The sequence below is a fragment of the Bos grunniens genome, chromosome 11 (genome assembly GCF_055505025.1).
Source record: "Bos grunniens cultivar Pamir isolate PY7600 chromosome 11, Bosgru_T2T1.0, whole genome shotgun sequence".
NCBI classification, from domain to species: domain Eukaryota; kingdom Metazoa; phylum Chordata; class Mammalia; order Artiodactyla; family Bovidae; genus Bos; species Bos grunniens.
Genome location: NC_141175.1, coordinates 83,153,878 through 83,176,176, shown reverse-complemented (window position 1 = coordinate 83,176,176; position 22,299 = coordinate 83,153,878). Strand labels below are relative to the sequence as shown.

Sequence of the window (22,299 nt, the reverse complement as noted above, 5' to 3'; positions counted from 1 at the left end):
AGGAGAACAAAGTGTTTTCAGTTACACACCAGCAGGACTTCCCTCTTTGCACACCCCTGGAGTCTCTTCCAAGTGGAAAAATCAGAGAAGGAAGGCAAGTAAAACAAGGCCCTTCTGAACTTGGCCAGCCCCCCACCCCCACGCCGCCCCAGCTAAGTTCCCGGGGCCAGTGAGATAATGTAAGGCTCAGCCCTTGCAGCTGACATGGGTGAGGGGCAGACACCCACTCTGGGCACTTCCAGCCGACACTGACCTTTCAGTCATGGAAACATTCCCCAGACCGACACTAATCGAGGGCACATCTGGTGTTTGGACCGCATCCAGATGGGGGTTGTGTTCGCAGAGTCAGCGTGATAACCTGCTGGGGAGGCAGAGCAGGGGAGAGCGCAGCTCTGCTGAGAGCAGTCAGCATCTCTGGCTGTGTGTGAGAGACGTGGTCACGCTGGGGCCAGTGGGTCAGAGACTGGAGACCACCTAATCCCTGTCCACCAACTCTCCCTGCCGCCACCAACAGAGGAGAAAACTACAGAGATGCAGAGAGCCCCGGTGGCGATCCGAGAGGTCCAGAACTGATCAGAGGCAGTCTAAAACCCCAGTGTTCCTGCTCCCTCTAATATACACTTCCCAGGTTTCTACACTCTCTCAAAGTGTAGTGTAGTACATATTATCTCAAGATAATATGCAGGATAAGATGATGAAAAGAATCCAGCTGTTTCTTCTCTGCTGATTTCCTGCAGCTTGCAGGTGCAAAGGACAATTTTCCGATGCAGTGACAAATTCCCTCAGTCTCCATCCCCTGTGCCCATCCTTCTACCCCAATTCTTCCACTGGAACTTCTTTTTTTGGCTTCAAAAGGAGAAACTGCCTTTCCAGACTTTTTTTCAGAAATGAACTTGATACCTTATATCTAATCCCCAGGACAAGAGACCACATTTGGGTACGAGACCTCATAGTGCTGAAGATCTACACAGGTCAGGAATGACCGAAGATGTTGGCTAGCTCTTGTCATCTGTGTTACAAAGCTGACACCTGTCGCAGCCATGAACAGCACTGCTAAAGAGGTAATTAAGCAAACCAAAACCAGGATAAAAGGGATTATTTCCCCTCCCACCCACACAGAGGGCTGTAGCCAGCTGTCAGAAGGACTTTCTTTCCATGACCCTCAGAGTACATTCCCCACTCCTAGGCACTCGGAGTTTCTACTCTTCCCCAGTGATCCTCTCTTGTATACACCTCCAGGCACAGATAATTACAGAAATCAGGAATCTCACCCAGCCATTCAAATCACAAAGAAATTAACAGGATCTTCAGATCTGTTTATTCTCCCTTATGTATTAAAAACATTAAAAGAAACAAGGAAATGATGCAGGTAAAAATTAGACCCATATCGGTGGTCAGCTTCCCAAAGTAAGTTTCAGCTCCTCCATTAACTAATCAGCTTGCAGAGCTCACCATGCATGCAAGCTAAGTCGCTTCAGTCATGTCCGACTCTTTGTGACTCTGTGGACTGTAGCCCGACAGTCTCCTCTGTCCATGGGATTCTCCAGGCACGAATACTGGAGTGGGTTGCCCTCCTCCAGGAGATCTTCCCAACCCAGGGTTTGAACCCGCATCTCTGTGCCTCCTGCATTGATGGGTGCGTTCTTTACCACTAGCACCACCTGGGAAACCCGTGTACCAGCACTAGTCTTTTCCTTCCACACCAGTCTCCATACAAAGACAAACTATCATCCACCGCACAGGCAATTTTGTCCTCTTCTGGGATGATCAGAAAGGAAAAATGTCTTCACTCCAACTTCCCCACCAACCTGAAGATCACTCTCCCACCCCTAGACCCTCACTTCTGTTGTCGCATCTGAGAAACAGGCTTTATCCACCCTTGATGGGCAAGACTGTGGTCATGAGACAGATGGATGGTCCTCCTCCTCCCTTTAGAGGACAGCTTATGAGTTTCATCCTCCTCAGAAGGATTGTGTAACACAAGCTGTCCAGAGCTCTGAGAGGGAACCCACAGACACTCCACCTAAGCCAGTCGAGGTCCCTGCTGGTGCCAGCCCTTCCCACCCCCATCCCCACCCTGCCCCCGGTGATTTGGTACAAAGCCACTTCGTGTTCCATGCCAAACCAATAATTCGCAACACTCATCAAAATCTGCCTCCATCAACTGACTCAGCATTCCTGTTTTCCCAAGCAGAGCCAAGCTCCCTAACACCCTGACATCCTAGCCTTCACTTCACTGTTTACATCACATGAGAGCTTTGGGCTTTAGAAAGCCCAATCCCCTCTGGATCAAGTATGGAGATGATTCATCCTCTCTGAAAAAGACTACCCACCCCTTGATATCGGTGCCAAAAGGCTTCTGAGATGGGGCTCAGAGAGGACAGAGCTGGGGAGTCCTGTTGCTATGGAAACAAGTGAACCAGTTTCCAAAGGAGACAGACTAGTTTGGGGGAAGCACTGCTTTGCCAGGGTTCCTGTAGAAATGGAGGAAGCCTCTGGCCTGGAGAGGCTGTGGCCACAGCCTGGGATCACGGTGGAGCCTTGGGCCACACGGACACTTTCCCGTCCCCCATATCTAAACCCTTGTCTCACTGAGAGATCCCACCCACCCCAGACATCCCATCTGGCCTTCTGGGTGGTTTCTTCAGCACAGCTCCCCCAGCCATGTGAAAGGTTTCCTCTGTGTCTACAGACAAAAAGCGTTTTGACTCAGTTCTGTGTTTTAGGAAGTGCGTTAAATTCCGTTAACTTTTGGCAGGATGGGGGTGGGGTGCTGAGCAGGATGACAACTAACAACTTGTCTGAACTTTTCACATTTCTCCTCAGTGCCTCGGTAAGGCTCACGATGAGGTCATCAATGATAAGGAGGGAGACCACCCAGCTGGATGGTCCCTCAACCCGGAGAGGACACTCCATAGGAATAAGCTGACAGAACTCAGAGGCTGCTTCACACACCAGAAGTAGCTAGCACAGGGCGAGGGCTACAGGGAGAGGAGTCAAAGTCCCAGAGACAGAATGTCAGGAAGGAGACTGATACATGAGTTATCAGATGCTCAACATTCAAGGGAGGGGGTGGCAAAAGAGACAATCCCCATCAAGGAAGATGTATAACAGAGAAACTGAGTTCCAAAAATAGAGGCTTCAACTGTTGGAAAGTCCTGGGAGCTGAGATAATAAAACTGATAACCTTCGAGGGCTTTCTATATGCCAAGCATTCAAGGCTATATATTCTCTCACATGTGTTACAGAATATAATCCTCATAACGACCCTGTGAGACTAGAAACCATCATGTGCCCATTTTACAGATGAGAAAACTAAGACTTTGAGAGACAAACAAGGTCACATAGGTCATAAGTAAAGGAACTGGGATTCAAACCAAAACCAGTCTGACCAGAATGCACACTCTTGACCATGAGACAACAGGTCCTAGAAATGGTGACCATGTCCGCTAACCAGTTAGAAATTAGTATGTGAATGATGTCGGGAAAGTTTTAAGATCCCAGAAAACAATCATTGGCTTCATCCTGATTAGGATATCAGTTATTCACTCCATGCAGCACCATTTTCAGGGAAAGTGTATTACGACATTTACCATAAGTATTTGTATCCTATGGTCAGATAGCCCCCTGCCTTTCCAATGCTCCTTGCAACAAAAAAATACAACAGATAATAATGGGCTGAGTTAAAACTCCTGAACAGAAGCCCTTGATGTCCTGTCTGTTGATGGGATCCCAATTCATGATTTCCCCATTTTCTATGAGTCCTGGGGGAGATGGCAGAGAAGGCAATGGCAACCCAGTCCAGTACTCTTGCCTGGAAAATCCCATGGACGGAGGAGCCTGGTAGGCTGCAGTCCATGGGGTCGCAAAGAGTCGGACACGACTGAAGTGACTTAGCAGCAGCAGCAGCAGGGGGAGATGGTGGGCTCTTAAGATATGAGATGCAAAATCAAAGCAGGATGAGGCTCCAACCACCTCACTCTTGCCCTGGAACTTCCTCTATCTTGAGACACACTGCTCTCCCCAAATCATCCACCCAAATTAGGTCAAAAGCCTGAGGAAACCGTCAAGAGACAAGGTAGGAACAGGGGTCAGATTTTCTCTTTCATTGATTATTTTCTGATGACTTTAGGTCTGGTCTGGTTAAGCCGAATCCATGACTCTTAGGGGGTAGTGGGTGAGGAGAGGTGCAGATGTAGGAGTTTACCTAGGATGTTTAAAACCTCAGGGCAAAAAGAAAGGCATGAGAAGCTAACCTGAAGGAGATGTAGTTGCATACAGTAGGGGGATCTAAAGAGCCTCCTAGGTACCAGAAAGACTAACATAGTAAGAATTTTAAGAGGTGATGAAGGTAACTTGCTGTCAAAGGATGCAGATATGGCTAAAGAAACAGGGGAACTTAATTCCTTTCTCAAGCTGCCATATAGGTGAATGGCTACCAAATGGTCAGACAGAAATACCTGTCTACAGGCTGCTAGAGAAAAATAAATAAATAAATGCAGGAAGAAATCAGATCCTCCAATGAGCAGGTAAGCAGGAAATTAAAATATCTGTACACTGACAATGCAGGACCACACGTGTTTTCAAAGAGACAGTTAGGAAGACAGTGTGAATATGTGTTAGCATCTGTCCTCTGTCGGCCAGCCGACACCCAGAGAGGGCAGTTACAAACTCCACAGCACTGGAAGGAACACGTTCCATGAAAACCCGTTCCAGTAGGAAAGGAGATGGGACAGCAGAGGCCAGGGCCCCTGGGGGAAAAATAGCGTGTCTTCCAGATCACACTAGACCAAGTAACAACATCTTTTCCTGAGCACTGACTAGGAACCAGGCACTTTACTGATCTAAGGGGTCCTGCGCAGCTTCTGAAATGGCTCTCACGGATTCTGGCCTTCTGTGTAATCCCTTCCCCTTGAGTGCGAACTGGACCTAGGGATTTGCCTTCAACAAATGGAACACAGCAAAAGTGATAGGATGTTACTTACTCCCTTCAAAAATATCTCCCTGAGTTATACCCCGCAGACCAATGGTGGAAGGCTCTTCTCGTGCTGACCAACGGTGCCTTAAACCTCGTCCTCTCTTTCAACCTTCCTTTCTGTGCCCTTGTTGCTACATTCCTTCTAGAAGACACACACTCAGGTAATCCTGAAGTAGGAGAGAGCTTGGCCTCCTCTTGCCATTGTTCAGCTCCTTCCCAATCAATCTCCTGCCAACCACAAATTAGCATTACACAGGCATTTACAGTGCAGCCCCCAGGGACAGATAGAAGCTGCTAATCCTCCTGAAGGGCCACTGGCACAATAGCACCCGTGGCGGCTCCTTTGCGGCACTTCCTGCTCCTTTGTGAGCTGTCCAAGTCAACCACAGATGGCGAGGTTGCTGCCCCGCCCCTCCCCGAGCAAACAGGAGACAGTAGGAGCCAGAGGAGCACGAAGCCTCCAAAACTTTGCTCCATGACCACACCCCTGAGCCTGCATTCCCAGCAGAAGACTCCCTTGGGTTGGATTCTATCTTGGAGCCTCCGACCTGATCCTCAGCACACACTTCCATTTCCCATTTTTCTGCTTAGTGTCACAAGTGGTCCCCAAATGGAACCAACCTGGAGCGTGAATTGCCCTGGGGCCAGGACAGACTGAGACCTACTCCTGCTCCCAGCAACTTGGATTAACAAAGTTTGGGAGGGGAAGGGTGTTTGTTTCCTCTTTTCTTTTTCTTAAGGAAAAAGAATTGGCCTTATTGATCTGGCCTTATTGAAGTCTGGTTGAGCCTTCTGATCCCAAAGGAAGGCAGCCCTGTCTGGTTTTTCCAGGGTCAGTGTTATCCCCAGGTGCAGCCTTTCTTCAGCCCCAAGGGCCCCCATGAATGCCGCCCTACCCACCTCAGTCCCCAGGGCTGGCATTTTGTAGCCCCCTGACCTTTCCCTACAGCCCAGTCTGGACTGGAGGGGAGCTTGCTAAAAGGGAAAGCTCTTATCACAAACATTTCCTGCCTCCTGCCTCCTGACCCTGCTGCATACCACAGCCCTTCCCTGGCCAGTGCGGCCACCAATGGCGGCCTGCGCAACGTCTTCATCAAGGATCTGCAAGGCAGGGTCCCCCACACCTGTCTCTACTCCAGATTCTGCTCCATCAAGCTCATAGATTCTTACAGGCCACCCAAAGAGGCTCAGTCCCTGAAAAACACGGAAGGAAGTCAGGTGGAACCAGAAAGAAAGAGGTAAGGATTTTGAGTTCAAATAGAACCTGTGACTCACAGCTGGAGTTCTGCCACCTCCTGGAGGACCCTGCTGTCTATCTCTGACAAACAGAAAAGCAGAGAGGAAGGTGAGAGAAAGACCTGCACACCTGCGAGTGTCCCTGTGTGTGGCTACGTCATCTGCATCTCCCTGCCGAGTGTTTTTGGGCTGTGTGTGGAGCTGAAGCCTTTGGGACTATTCGGGGTTTGTGTGGCGAAGGACCTAGAGTTGAGGGCCAGCGGGTCTTAGACCCAGCTGTGCTCCGCAGGTCGCCAAGCTCCTAGGTCCCTCTCCCCTCCCCACACCTGGGGCACCCTAGTCCCACCCCTCCCCACGGCCTACTCTGGCCTTCTCTCTGCCTCCTGCCCCCGGCTTGCTGTGTGGTCCCAGGCCTCTGCCAGGAGGAGAGGGAGGGAGGGAGGGATGGGCCAGCATGTTTACAGTCAAGCATAACTGAACCTTTATTTTAAATAAATAAAACTTTTAGCCAGTTTTATTTCCCTTTTCTTTCAAAACGCTGTTTTCTCCCACCTTCTCCTCCTCCTCCTTCTCCCTCCTCCCCTTCCCATCATAGCTCAGCCTTCATCTGTGGGGCCACCCAGGGAGGGGTTGCGGGAGGGGGAGGCACAGAGGCCCCAGCTGACCCTGGGGCTTAGTGTCTTCTCAGGTCATGTGATACCCCCCCACACACACCTCTCAAATGCCCACAGAGCCCCTGGAGTGCTTCTGAATTCAGGGATGTCCAGCCCTGAGGAAGAGACTAAACAGGAAGCCCAGGCCCCGCCACCATCAGCATGGTGTCCATCTGTTCTCCCCAGTCACTGGGTTGCCCATGCCCACCCCCATTCCACTATGAAATTGCCATCCGTCTTCCACTTTGGCCTGTCATCTCTCTGTCTCCCCTGTTGGACCTCATCCATCTGTCCCTCCCACAGGACCACCGTGTCTCAGTATCTCCTTTGAGTTGTCATCAATTTACTTTCCCCATGAAATGTCCCATCTGTCCATCATCCCATTGGTCTGTCCTTCCATCCGATCCCCTTGATCATGCTTTTTTGTCCATCTGTCTCCCCTGCCCCCATCGAGTATACTTCTGCCCATCTGTCTCCCTGAATGGAACTACCAAAGGCAGATCTCTGAGATCTAGGGACAGCTGAAATTCTGTTCTGATTTTGATCCCGACAAAAATAATCATAGCTACCATCAATTAAGTATCTACTATATGCCCTACACTATACACACATTACCCACTTTAATCCTCCCAGAGCCCCATGAGGGTATCTTTAGTGCCCCACCCCTACCATTTTATGAGTAAGGAAACTGAGGCCCAGAAGAGTAGAGGGTCTTGCCTAAGGTCACACAGCTCCTGGTGGCAGACGCAGGGTCCAGAAATAGTTCTGCCCATACTGAGTAGGGGTGAGGACACAGTCTCCTTACTCCTCCACCCCGAGGATATAGGACTCCCCTGCCCCTGGCCCCCTGCACATTTAATTTACACTTTGCTGCTGGATGTTTTCGGGCTGATGAAGTTTCCTCCCTGCCCTGGCTCTGCACAAAAAGAGGAGGAAGAAAAGCAGCCAGATGTGAGAAGGATTGAAGGTCTTCTGGGGGGGATGGAAAGTGATGTTAAATAAACATCCAACGATATTCTTTCTGCAAAACGATCCATTTTCATGGCACCCAGGAGTTCGTCCAAGGGTCTCTGGGTCACTGGGGAAAAAGTGTTCCGTGTGTTTTGGCTCCATGTTCTTCCACTGGCCACAAAGAACTAATTCTTTCAATTAATGAAATCAGCACTGCTGATGGAGATGTACTGACAAATTATTTTCAAGACAAATATATTCACACCAATGGTGGGGCTGATCGGCCTGAAGGATTTGGAGGGCACAGAATGAAGGCTCCCCCACCAGTCAGACACTGAGGTCATTCACGATGGCCGGGTTGCTGACCACTGCCTCCAGGGACACTTCTCTCCGCCTGGAGCCATGGAGGCTGGGCTGGGTTGTCTGTGTCGAGGGGCTGACTATCAATGGGCTTCTGTATGGACCCGGCAGGTCCCCAGCACCCCTCCCCTCTCCCCTAGTGCCCCAGCCAAGTCCCCTTCAGGGCCTGGTCTGAAGGGCCCATTCAGCATGTAGGATTCTCTGATGGGAAATGAAAAGGAGACAGACAGATGCTTCCCTGGAGCTGAGGAAAAGCTGGAGGCCTGGAGACCGGAAGGGAAGCCTGAGGCCACAAAGGAGAAGCCCAGTGAGAAGAAAGAAGGGAGGCTGGAGGTCCTGAGGGAGGAGAAAGAAAGGAAGGAAAGCAGGAGAGGAGGCTGGGGGAGGGGATGGAAGGTGGGAGGACTTGATAGGGAGGGAGGAGGCCGGAAGGAGGCCCCCAGGCCCAGGGAGCAATCCCTGTTGGGAGAGGGAGCAGAGCCAGAAAGCAGTGTGGGATTTTTTAAAGCCACAGATTTAATTTCCTGATGATGTTTTTTCAGGCTGATATTAGCAGCATTTTTCCTTATCTGTCGGTTGTGGAAAAGTGATCCAGAATGTGCTGGGTGACAAGGCCCAGCCTTTACCAGGATGGGCCCACAAGGACGACCCAAGGTCGAGCCAACATTTCATCTCCTTTTTGAACTCTAGAGAATAGGACAGATTTTGCTACTGGCCAGTCCTGGAGGAGGAGAGAAATGGTTTCTAGGCAGCTCTGGTGAAAAAGTGACAACTAGAAGCCAAAGGTGAGCTGAGTCCTGTCAACTAGCCGGGAACCCCGGGTTTTCCTGCCCAAACCCCAGTTGAGTCAGTGTTCTGAGCTTTGAGGGTTGCAAGTTAGGAGCTAAAGAAACCAAAGCCCAAAGGCCTTCAGAGCACTCTACACTACCACCAAACATCTTTCTAAAACCTTTCCTGTGTAGAATCCATCTGTGCAGCCCTGGGTTTACCAAATAAATTCCACACCCTGAGCCAAGAAAGCAAGGCCCTCAAGAGCCCAGATGCCCAGTGTAATCCAAGACTGGCTGCCTGGCCATCCCTGGGGGCTGGTACCACAGACTACTGCAGCAGAAAGTGGCATTTAACAAGAACCCCCACCCCCACCCCCACCCTCTACCCCTGTCCCCCATTTGTGTGCTCAACAGTAGACGAAGCCCTGCTCCTGATGGCTTCTTCTCACTCCAGCTAGCCTGCTGCCACCATGGACAACTGCTGTCCCCACACACTGGAATCATAAACTTCTCCAAACACGTCTTTCACTTTCCAATTCCAAGCACTGGTTCATGTCAGCCCCTCCATCTTGAAGATGCCTCTTCCTCTGCTCTCTTAGAAAATCTCGCCCACATTGAAGATCCAGCTCAAATACCACCCCTCAAGGGAGCTCCCTCCTACCATTCCCTTCCCTTGCCAGAGGTTAGAATTTTGATTGCAGCTGATTTCATCACCCATGAAGTGCTTTCCACTCTGTCTTGCATTTTGGTTGCTCACATATTTATTAAGGGATGGCATTATGCAATGGTTTACAGGACTTCCTAGGTTCAAATCCACACCTCACTGCTTCCTAATTGTGGCACTCAACAAGTGCTTAATCCACTTGAGCCTCACTTTCCTCACCTATAAAATGGGAGTGATAATTATACCTACTCATAGAGTTGTTGTAAGGATTTTTTAAATGTATTTATTGCATATAAGCAGAGACATTGCTTTGTCAACAAAGGTCCGTCTAGTCAAGGCTATGGTTTTTCCTGTGGTTATGTATGGATGTGAGAGTTGGACTGTGAAGAAAGCTGAGCACTGAAGAATTGATGCTTTTGAACTGTGGTGTTGGAGAAGACTCTTGAGAATCCCTTGGACTGCAAGGAGATCCAACCAGTCCATTCTAAAGGAGATCAGTCCTGGGTGTTCTTTGGAAGGAATGATGCTAAAGCTGAAACTCCAGTACTTTGGCCACCTCATGCAAAGAGTTGTCTCATTGGAAAAGACTCTGATGCTGGGAGGGATTGGGGGCAGGAGGAGAAGGGGACGACAAGAGGATTAGATGGCTGGATGGCATCACCAACTCTATGGACGTGAGTTTGAGTGAACTCCAGGAGTTGGCGATGGACAGGGAGGCCTGGCATGCTGCAATTCATGGGGTTGCAAAGAGTCGGACACAACTGAGCGACTGAACTGAACTGAACTGATTGCATATGGATATGCCAAGCAACGGCATATAGTATCTGCTCAATAAATGGTTGTCAACTGAATGAAACAATCCAAAAAAGTGTTTTTTAGTCACAGAAGAAATAGATACTATCCATAAATCTCATAGCTTACTCAACCTAGTACGGCTGACAGATTATTTTGTGTCCCTTTTCCTAGAATCATAATTGTTTTTTTAAAAGAATCACTGTTGTTGTTTCTCTAATAATCATTAGTTAAAAATTCTTGCTTCCTCAATTTGGTTTCCACGCTGTCCCTCTTTGGGTTCTCTCTGCCCCACTCCCTGGTTCCCCTCTGAACACTTAATATTTTCTTTCAGTATCTTTTTAAATATTTTAACTAGTCATAAGTATTTATTTTATTTTCAACTTCTTTAATAATTTAATCATTAACATTCTTTTGACTCCCCAAAAAATGTTTCTTAAAACTCATATTCTGTGTTTTTATCTCCAAGGAAATACTTTGGCAGGGTTTTTGACCAGGAATGACACATTCTTTCCACAGCTACGCAAAGGGGGAAACTGAAAACCAATAGAGTCACATCGCCTTGATCCTATACCCAAAGAATTCCTCATATGCACGAGTCTCCAACTCTCCCACTGGCCATATTTCTCAATGCTGTCTCTACCAAAAATGTCCTTTCTGGTTAAATCCTTTTGGAAAGTGAAATGAATGCCATGAAAAGAAGCTCATTCAAGATGGGGGTCGTTCCAGAGTGCAGTTGCCTGGGATTACAATGGTCCCTGATACATAACAGACCCAATTATGGCATTTTTTAATTTCAATCAATAAGCATTTTTAATTTCCTTTCAGAGTCCCCTAGAGTGACCTGGTTGGGTTTAAGTGCAATGCAAATATCAAGCGTCTCCCATGGTGTGTCTGGGTTTATGTCTCAATCTTCTTTTTATTATCCAGGGCAACATATTGATCTTTGTAACCAAGCTCCTTCCACTCTGATAGAAAAAGAATTTCTCTCTTCTTGCCACTCTCACCCTGGCTTAAAGAAGGGAGAAAGGGCCAGATAAACCTACTCATTTGAGATTTCAAGGAACTGCGGAGAAATGGAATCTCAGGCAACTGGGAATGTGATCTACATGGGAAATCCCTGCAAAGACACCTGCTTCTCCACAGGTCTTTATGTCCCAGGCTCTGGAGGTGCAGCCCCACGGGAGTGGCTTCTTATTGGAAAATGTAGCAAATACACATACACCAGAAGAGACAGAAGGCTCCGTCTGTGGGAAAAGGACAATCGGTGAACTTTCAAGCCCAGGGGGCGGGAGCAAGGCTTACAATTTGAGCTACATGTCTGGAAACTCAATATTGCCCGGAGTATCAATTACCTCACAGACTCAGCTCCTTTGCTGCTGTGAGGGCAGGAGGAGCCGGGCAGGTCTCTGACATGAAACTCTCTGTGCACTTTTAATTAACTCTAAGAAATGTGCATCAGATCTTCTAGAAAGGGAGATTGTTCTGCCCGGTTGAAGGACACGGGAGTCATCAAGATAGGAATTTGAGTATGACAAAAATATCAAGAGGTTCCCATGTCTGCCCTAGGCTGGGGAACTAAACAGTAGAGGGTTCACTCTTTAAATCATGGGACTGAGATTATTGCTTCACGCCAAAATTCCTGATCGGGGTCTCTTTTCCAAAGAGAATTAAGAACTTCTCCTGTGCTGTCTGCTGTTAAGGTATCAAATGTCTTTGGTACTCAAGCATCAAAATGTAAGGAACCATCACGTCTTGATTCTATACAGGTTGGTAATTCCAGGTACATGGTTGTTACAGAATTCTACTGAACATCTGAGTGTGAACTCTCCCCTCACTCTGAGCCTGCCTCTAGACCACTAGACTAACTCTCTCCAAGTCTTCATTCATGTATTCTCCACCAACATTTAGTATGGACCTACCAGTACACTTGACACTATTCTAAGAACTTGGGATACAAATAGTCAAGACACAATGACCACCCTGGAGGGGCTTATTTTCTAGTAGAAAATGCAGATTTATGAATTAATAATAATGGCAGCTACTATTAATTGGACCCTTATGACAGATTTTTAAAAATATTTTTAATTTATTTTTGACAAAAATTATCTATAAAAATTAATAATTATTATTAAAAATTATTTAATGTATATAATGTGATGTTTTGATATACAGATATGTTGACCACAGACTAGCTAATGTATCCATCACCTCCCATAGTTAAACATTTTGTGTGCAGTGAGAACACTTGAGATTTACTCACTTCACAAATTTCAAGTCTACAATGCATTACTATTAACTACAGTCACCATGCTTTATATTAGGTTTCTAGAACTTACTTATCTTATAACTGAAAGTTTGTATGCTTCAATCAATATCTTTAATTTTCCCCAACTCTCCAGCCTCTGGTAATCACCATTCTGTTCTCCGTTCTTTTTTTTTTTTTTTTTTTACATTCCGCATATAAGTGAGATCATGCAGTATTTGCCTGTGTTAGTTTATTTTACTTGCAGAATGTTCCCTAGGTTCACCATGCTGTTGCAAATGGCAGGATTTCCTTTCAAGACTGAATAATATTCCATTATGTGTATGTAATATATATTTAAGCCTTAATAATATTCCATTATATATATATATACACACACACAAATAGATCTCATATTTCTTTATCCATCAATCTGTCAATAGAGACTTTGTTTCCACCTTATGATATGATATGCTTTCAATAACAAAGAGATTGTGAAAAAGTGGAAACAGTGACAGATTTCATTTTCTTGGGCTCCAAAATCACTGCAGATATTAACTGCACCCATGAAATTAAAAGACACTTGCTCCTTGGAAGAAAAGCTATGACAAACCTAGACAGCATATTAAAAAGCAGAGACATCACTTTGCCAACAAAGGTCCATACAGTTAAAGGTATAGTTTTTCTAGTAGTCATGTACGGATGTGAAAGTTGGACCATAAAGAAGGCTGAACACCAAAGAATTGATGCTTTTGAACTGTGCTGAAGAAGACTCTTGAGAATCTCTTGCACAGCAAGGAGATCAAGTCAGTCAATCCTAAAGGAAATCAACCATGAATATTCATTGGAAGGACTGATGTTGAAGCTCCAATACTTTGGTCACCTGATGTGAAGAGCTGACTCACTAGAAAAGTCCCTGATGCTGGGAAAGGTTGAAAGCAGAAGGAGAAGAGGGCAACAGAGGATGAGATAGTTGGATGGCATCACCAACTCAATGGACATGAATTTGAGCAAACCCTAGGAGATAGTAAAGGACATAGGAAGATATCCAGCAAACCTTGGGAGACAGTAAAGGACATAGGAAGATAGGAAGCCAGGCATGCTGCAATCCATGGGACTGCAAAGAGTCAGACACAGCTTAGCAACTGAACAACAATAAACAGTAGGCTGGGTATGGACCCCAAAGATGCTCACTCCCTGGTATTCATGTACTTCTGTAGTCCTCTTCTATACTGAGCAGGACTGACATCTGTAACTAATAGAATTTATGGGGAAAAAAACTGTGTGCCTTCAGAGACTGGGCCGTAAGTGCTATGCAGCTTCCATCTCCGAACGGGCACCCTAGAAGAAATCTGACCGCCATGTGGTGATGACATTCAAGAAGCCCTACGGGGAGGCCACATGGAGAAGAAATGAGGCCTCCCCCCAACAACCTGGAAGGAACTAAAACCTTTTGCTAACAGCCATGTGACTCAGCCATCTTGAAAGCAAAGCCTCCAGTTTCAAACAAACCTTCAAATGACTGCAACGTCATTGGAAACATCAGGTCAGAACCACTCAGCCAAGTCGTTCCCAAATTCCTGACCCACAGAAAGTGTGTGAGAGAGTGTTCATTATTGGTTTAAGCCACTAAATTTGGGGTAATTTGTTCTGCAGCAGAAGATAACTAATACAGTGCTCTGTGCTCACTATCTGTTGAATCCTCTTGCCAGTCCTGTTGAGTATTTATTCCTGTCCCAACTTTACAGATAAGGAAAATGAGATTTAGAGAGGTTAAAATAAGACACAAAGTCAGAGCTGAAATCTAGCTCCACTGGGCTTCAAAGCCTGTGTTCTTTCCTCTGTAGAATCTAGGGTTCTCAGTGCAAATGTATATTGGGAACATCTGTACAGGGAAGAAAAAGTCACAGCGGGAGAAGTAGTTCTACCTGGGAAAGTCTGGAATCAGAGGTGAGGAGGAGGCAGGCAAGACTTGGAATGGAAATGAAGGATGAGATATTCACCACGCAGGCAGCAAGTAGAGGGCTATCAAGGTGAACAGCCTTACCAGAGGCATGGAGGGTCAGCCTAGGGTATTCAGAACCTGCCTGGAGTTTCCAGATCTAGAAGAATCGATGTCATGTGGCTGGTTTTCCAGGAGGGGTTGGAAATCTTGGTTCTAGTCCAAGAACTACTCTTGCAGTCACAGGAACCCCCAAATCACTGAAACTGGTGCCTTTTCCACAAACTGCTGCCCTAGTCCCTGCTTTTGATGCACTCAAGTCCTCTTTAGATCCCCATTTCTTAACTTGATCAGTTCTCTCTTACAGACCCAGCTCCTTGGCTTATCTGAAATATGTACCAGTTCTTGGCAAGAAACACTTGCCCCTTACAAAATTGTAGTTATGTAGTTACTACATAACTACATAAAAATGTAGTTACATTTGCATTCATATCATATCTCTTGTCTACTGCAAAGTATCACATGAACCTTCCTTCCTTCTTTAACGGTTACTAGAATGGATACAGGGAACTAAGTGTACTGGATTTCAGAGAGGGGCCTATCTTTTCTCATGGTAACCTTCTGGAAACACTGGTGGATTATATTAATAAATCAGAGGACCACAATATGGGAGACTAGTAGCTGGATTAATAACCAGGTTCAAAGGACAGTGATCCTGGATTGATGTCAAGTTCTAGAAGATAATCTATATTGGTGTGACTGATGGCTCAACCCTCAGCCCTCTCCCAGGCAACATCTTTTAAATCAATAACTTGAATGAAGATATAAAAAGCAGACATCACATTTTCTAATGGCTGAAACAAGGACAGTTAGTATTGATAGCAGAAATGAAAACTGCATACCTCTCCAAAGACCAGCCTAGGGCCAATCTACCAAGAGGAATTTCACCCGAAATGAAAGGGTCTTTACTTGAGTTCCAAAAGCCAGTGCACAAGAACACAACGTAGATCTCTGATTCAGCGGAAACTGTAAAAGGGAAAAACATTGAAGGGTGTTAGCCAATGGTGAGTTAACTAAGGAGTGAAGATGCAGCTGCATGAATCTGGCTTTCTGTTATGGAGGTGGGGGCAGGGGTAGGGAGGAAGGGCAGTTTAACTCTGAAGGTTTACTCCTGAGATTCTTCAGCCCCCCACTACCCCAGGGCTGCATTTAGTAACTCCTACTCTATTCCATTAAATGTATTTGGGTTCCCAGACCCTACCCACCGCCCTGCCCCCAGCCGGAGCCACGAGCCCTTAGAAGGTAAAGAGAAACGCTGAGAGCTTGGAGTCTGGGAAGAGCTTGGAAACCAAAGCTCTCTGAGCCTCTCCCCGCATGGCCCTATCCCTGCTGATAAGGATGAGAGCGAGGCTGGCTGACAAGTGATTGGAAACAGGAGTTCCCAAACTCTTTAACCCTTCCCTAGCCTGCCTGCCTCTCTGGAGTCTCTGAACTCTGAGGCGTGTCTCCCTGGGGCTCCCTCTCTGTACCGGGGCTCTTTGACTCTCCCCACCAACCTTTCCATCTTCCTCTCCCTTTGCCTGGCAGGTAAACAAATGCTGCCAACCTACCTGGAAAACAGTTACTACCACCACCACCACCGAACGCCAAGATAAAGCCCCTCCACCTTTGGAACACCCTGATAAGTCAGCCAGGGACTCCCCCTCTACTCCTGACTACCCACCCACCCACCCCCGCCACCAAACCACCGCCACCCAGCACTCTCAGCCACCACACCCCGCCAGTCAGTTCAGAAGCAGGAGACTATGAGGTGAATGTCAGTGGTGAGCATTCACGGGTTCTGGGAGCAGAGACCTCAGGCTCAGTGCCAGCAGCCTAACCCCAGCCCCATTCTCTGCAGCCCTGGCTGGCTGTGGAGCCCTCTGGGGACCTTCAGGGGTTACCCTGAACCAGACCTGACCTCACTGAGTCATCTTAAGGGCCCTCCACCCACCTCGGTATTGCCTGCCACATGGACAGGCCTCCTTGGATTGCAACAGATGACTAGAGGGTCTGTCCTTGGCAGTGGTCGCCAGAACTGAAGCTGAGAGGGAAACGGCCCCCAAACCCCCACCCCTGGGGAGAGGGCGTTAAGGATAAAACAGGTTTACTGGTCACAGTAATTAAGTGTAAAAGAGTTTCCTTCAGGAGAGTGGAATTCAGATAAACTGCCATTATCATGCAAAGCAGCTTTGCACCTAAAAGCCCTTACCCAAACAAGCAGTTTAATTAAATCCCTAATCTTCACTGGCCTGTTGTGACCCCTTTCCTACCCCACTCCCTACCCCCCACCCCATCCATGCACTGTCTTAGGAACTTCAATATTCCATTTAAAACACTTAACTTGTAAGCATGCAAAACATGCCCCCAAATGGTGCTTCTGGGTCTGGGTCCTCTGAGGCTCAGGTAGTCCTGATTGGGAAGCCAATGGCAAGGGTGTGCATGCTGGTGACAGTGAAGAGATGGAAGCGGGCATGGCCTCGAACAGAAGGATGTGTGCCTCGCACAGCCCTGCCAGCTCCTGTTCGTCCCCAGGAGGCTGATGCCCACATAAGATCCACCCCACTCAAATGTAACATTCACAGTCTCACCACTCATGGAAAGTGGGTAGCAGCCCTTACAGACTTGGATGTGTTAAACCGGAAGAGGCAGGCATGGACTAATTGACCTATCGTGTCCCCATTTGTGAGGCCACACTGACCGCTACTAAGAACCACAGGAGGGATGCCAAGCCCGTTAGTGAGAACCACGTTCTCTGGAGAAAGGCTGAAGCAGCGATTTGCAGTTGAGGCAATGTGCTATAGGTAGAGGGAGCAGGCAAGCTCAGTCACCAAGTCGTATCCAGCTCTTTTGCGACCCATTGGACTATAGGCCACCAGGCTCCTCTGTCCATGGGATTCTCCAGGCAAGAATACTGGAGTGGGTTGCCATGCCCTCCTCCAGGGGATCTTCCCGACCCAGGGATCAAACCCACATCTCCTGCATTGGCACGCGAATTCTTTAATCACTGAGCCACCGGGGAAGTCCCAAGTAGGAGGAGAGACTAGGATAACAGAATGGAATGGTTGAAGGGGGAAAAGCTGGGGAGAAGTCAGGTCCAAGGGGTGCTGATAGAGAACAACCCAGCAGAACCTTCTAACATCTCATAATGTTAGAGGAATTGTGCCTTCACGTAGGAAAGAAGAAAAGTGTCAGTCGCTCAGTTGTGTCCAACTCTTTGTGCCCCGTGGAATATATAGCCTGCCAGACTCCTCTGTCCATGGAATTCTGGAAACCACATATCAAATGCTGGGGGTCAGGGCATGTTATCTCTTCAGTTGCAACCATTGTAAGGCAGGGGTCCCTCAACCTCCAGGATATAATACCTGATGATCTGAAACGGAGCTGATGTAATAATAATAGAAATAAAATGTACAAGAAATGGAATGCACTTGAATCATTCTGAAACCATCCCCCAACCCCATCAGTGGAAAACCTGTCTTCCACAAAACCAGTCCCTGGTGCCAAAAAGATTGGGAACTGCTGCTGTAAGACAGATCTCATTCTGTTACCTTCACCCCCACCCCCACAGGGAGAAACTAAGATGCAGGCTGGTGAGCAGACTGGCCCAATGTCACACAGCCTGTGTTCAGCAGAAGCACGATTCAAGCGCTGGCCTGCCACACTGAAAAGTCCACGCTTTCTGCGAAACCACAGATCAGCCGCAAGGATTATAATGTTGGAGAGGGGATTAACCACCCAAGAGTACTCATTGCCCTCCCTTGCTTCTGCAGTAAGAACGTTTCCATCCTGAAACAATCCACTGCCTCTGAGGGAGAGCGGGAAGGTCTCAGCAGGCATGAGGGACTCAGCTGTCAGCCCTTAGGAGGTGGACAAGGGAGCCAGGCTGGTGGCAGTGCGGGCGGGCTTGTTGGGGCTAAATTTCGAGAGAGAGAAGAGCCCCAGGGGAGTTTTCTTTGCAGGAAAGAAGCATCAGGTGCTGGAAGCTGCGGGGTGGGGGGTGGGGTGGGGTGCATCTGTAAGTCATAGAACAAACACCAGACCTCTCCACTTAAGACCTCATTCTTTTGCTGGGGGTGAGCAGAGGAGGCACCTCTATTTGGGAACCAGTGAAACTTAAGTCACCCTGAACCCTGCACTTTTTCTGTTACTTGTATAGACTTCATGGTGCTTGGAGAAGCCGTGGACCTTCTGTAGAGGAAGTTATATTTCTGGAAATGAGACTCTCTGGATTCATGAAATTTGCCTGTTTCTTGAGGATTCCCTCCTTTTTTGTACAGTGGCTTTTCTTTGCAAAGAGAAGGCGTCTTTCAGGGAGGTTCCGATAAATCTTATGAGCAAATGAGTGAAGTGGAGGTGTTTGAGACAGCACGAGGCCCAGGCCCTAAGGGAGCTCCCCAAGTGCTTCATTCCCTTAGTCCTGAGCAGGGGTTCCACGCAGCCGGCCCTGAGTCCGCCCCCCCCTCCACCCCTGCTCCGAAGCCAGGTGTTTCCAAAGGTCATCCACTTGGAATGACAGGTGCTGCTATTTTGACTTCAGAAAGACAGCCTGGGAGGGAGGAAGACTCCTTGGCTCCAGGGTTGATATGGGTGGGTTAAGAAAATGGGATTTTGGAAAAGATCTGTTGCAGAGTCCTTTGTCTCTCTTAGAGCAAAGACAACAGAGAAGAATTTTAAAAGGCTGTCCTGGTCTCCAGAACCCCCTCTGGAAGCAGATGGCATGTCAACAGGTTCCAGGGCAGGCCCCAGAGGCCCCAAACCTGGGAGCCTTATTGGAATGCAATTACCCTAAGTGCTGGCTGCTGGGATGAAAAGGCAGGAATGCAATTATGGAAGGAGCATGCTGCAAGCTTTCATTGATTAACCTGTCCTGTCTGATTCCATTCCCCACTGGGATGATTTTGGGGCCTGGAGGGTTGCCCTGTGCCCTAAGGTTATGAGAAAGAAAAACAGTCACTGTAGAAAGCGAATGCCAGAAGCAGGGTTCGAGAGCCTCAGGAGGGCCTGTGGGCCCCTGAAATTGCATTGCAGATGTACTTGTGCAAATGCAAAGTGTGCGTTTAGGAAGAGATGTTATACTCCTCACATGCTTAGAGGGCCCTGCAGCCCTCAAAGGGTCAAGAAGCACCGGGTCGGGGGAATGAAGAGATATCAGCTGGGTTGTTGGAAGAGGCCTCCAGGAAGTCCCTTCAGTTTTCAACTCCAAGTGGCTGTGACCCATCTGGGTGCAATTCTGGCTCCACCACTTGCCAGCAAGTCACTTAGCCTGTTGGTGTCTCAGTTTGGTCTGTAAAATGAAGGTAAAAATACCTACATCCTGGGGTTGCTGAGGGAATTAAATGATATAAAAATGCAAAGTTCTTAGCCCAACATCTAGCCCTTAATAAGCTTGCTAATAGGAGCCATTTTGATTTTGATTTTCTATTCAAGTTCAGAAAATAAAGTGGCATATTTACAGGTACACTTCTGAGCGGTCTTTTGAACCTCCAACTCACAGTCTAGATTCTGTAGAAATCCCCTGGCAAGACCCTCCTCCAAAATTGAGAGGGACCCTGAGATCCAGCATCTCCAGACACTGCCTCCTTGAACCCTGCCCCACAGGGCACTTCTCCCCTGTGAGACACCAGGATCTGGCCACACCACGGAACAAGAGCTTCTGGAAGAGGGGGCTTATCAAGTCTCTGGGTGGTGCCAGTGCAGTGGAGGGGTTATCACCAGCCTGCCCCATCAGGAAAAGTTTCTGGAAATTTCAGTCACCAAAATTTTCCTGCCTGTTGAAATGATGCAATCACACACTCAGTTAAAATGCACTTTTCTATCCTAACAAGGTCTAGAATGAGACTAATCCAAGACCCCGTATCTATAGAATGTCTAGAGCAGGACTAGGAAAAGAAAAACCAAGCCTCTCCTCTTTCCCTCTGTATTGTGTGTTAGTCACTCAGTCGTGTCCGAGTCTGCGACCCCATAGACTGCAGCCCACCAGGCTCCTCTGTCCATGGGATTCTCCAGGCAAGAATACTGGAGTGGGTTGCCATGTCCTTCTCCAGGGAATCTGCCTAACCCAGGGAGATCCCGGGTCTCCTGCACTGTAGTCAGATTCTTTACCATCTGAGCCATCAGGGACCCGGGTCCCTCTGGTATTAAGTGTGTTTTTAAATTTTCTGTAATTTTGATGCTTTGCTCTGTGGCCTTGCTAACACTGGAGGGATGGCTCCTCTCTGGGGTTAGCCAGTTTCTAGAGATAAACACTCACCTGCCGGTACAGCTTTCATATGCAAACCAACCAACCCAGAGTCCAAGCCCTCAGCCACCTCCTTTATAGATCTCTTTACACTCCACAACAATATCCTCGGCTCTAATCTCCCCAGGACCAGGGTACAGACAGCAGGGACAGCCCCTATGCATTAGAACCCACTGCAATGTTTCAAACTAGCCAATCTGCTTACCCTGCCTGCCCTGTGGAAACCACAGTAAAGGCTCTTGTCCACATTTTCCGTCACTCCCTCTGCCCCCTGACTGACCATGGTGCTTCCCCGTGTCCCCCACCATGGTGTGGCCTGTGCCCTTTTTTGGGGCCCTATGAGTATAACAAACTATCTTTTCAATGGCAATTGTCTCCGGATCCTCTGACCCATTGGCCTTACCATACCTGAGTAATAACAATACCTGAGTAATAATAAAACCTACATTTAACACACCCTCTTGGGACTTCCCTGGTGGTCCAGTGGTTATGATTCTGTACTGCCAGTGCAGAGGGTGCAGGTTTGATCCCTCATCGGGGAACTAAGGTCCTACATGCCTGTGGTATGGCCGAAAGATTTTTTAAAACTTCTTTAAAACACTCTCTTTTCCTCACACCTTCCCCACCTGCGAGAGCCTAAGAGTTCTCCTCCTGTAGAACCCAGTCTACCCAGGCATCTTCCTTCCCAGTTCCAGTGGCTCTGGTCTCCTTCCTTCCACCTGTCCCTGCAGCCCCAGGGAGGAACCAAAGCCTCTACCACCTCCCAACTCCAGCAGGAATTCTAGAGGTGATAGCCTTGGGAGGATCTTTATTCTTCAGTTCCCAAGAGAGACTCTACCCAAGGAGCAGAGAGCTGGAGTGGGCTTTGAGCTGTTGATTCATCAATCATTCATTTATTCATTAATCATTCATCCCCCCTCCCATCAATCATTCATCTGCTTATTTATGCATTCAGCTTGTTTGTACCTCTTCCTTGCTTTGGTTGCAGCAGATGTTGGTCCTCTTCTGCTTTGATCTGTTCCCAGCTTCTGCGGCAGCTGTCCAGCAGAGGCCATCTGATGTCACTTTGTTCGTTACCTGGATGAAAGGGTGTCTCCCTCTCAGAGGAGCCTGAGACAAACAAAGGGACAGTGCAGAGCCGTCCCTGCCTGGAAGCCCCCTTCCATTGCAGGCTCCAGCCTCCTGGTCCACAGGTCAGTGGAAGGGGTGGGGAGGGGCTGCAGAGGGATCATCAGGGCCAAACAAAGAATAAAGGTTGTACACTTGCTTCACAGCTGCTTGAAAGCCACTTATCGGGGAGGCAGGGGGCTACAGGAGACTCAGCCTCCAGGCTTGGCTGTGAAGCCTGGGCCCAGCACTTTGCTGCAGTCCAATGTGTTAGTCACTCTTTGTGACCCCTTGGACTGTAACCCATCAGGCTCCTCTGTC

The 22,299-nt window shown here is 48.0% G+C and overlaps 1 long non-coding RNA gene across 12 annotated transcripts in view; it reads right to left on the bottom strand.

The window, feature by feature from the left end:
- The window catches only part of LOC147363447 (uncharacterized), a 53,680-nt gene extending 35,158 nt beyond the window's left edge, over positions 1 to 18,522 (bottom strand). Inside the window, exons 1-3 of one of the 12 annotated variants that reach the window (XR_015137107.1) lie at positions 18,182 to 18,522; positions 15,494 to 15,617; positions 254 to 358 (exon numbers count right to left, since the gene is read on the bottom strand). This is a non-coding gene — a long non-coding RNA (uncharacterized LOC147363447). Of the gene's footprint in view, positions 1 to 253; positions 362 to 15,493; positions 15,618 to 15,852; positions 16,003 to 16,147; positions 16,394 to 16,445; positions 16,534 to 16,584; positions 16,797 to 18,181 lie in introns of those variants that run through there. The other 11 variants (XR_015137102.1, XR_015137100.1, XR_015137108.1 and 8 more) reach the window with 11 other exon arrangements.
- Between the last annotated feature and the right edge of the window lie 3,777 nt (positions 18,523 to 22,299).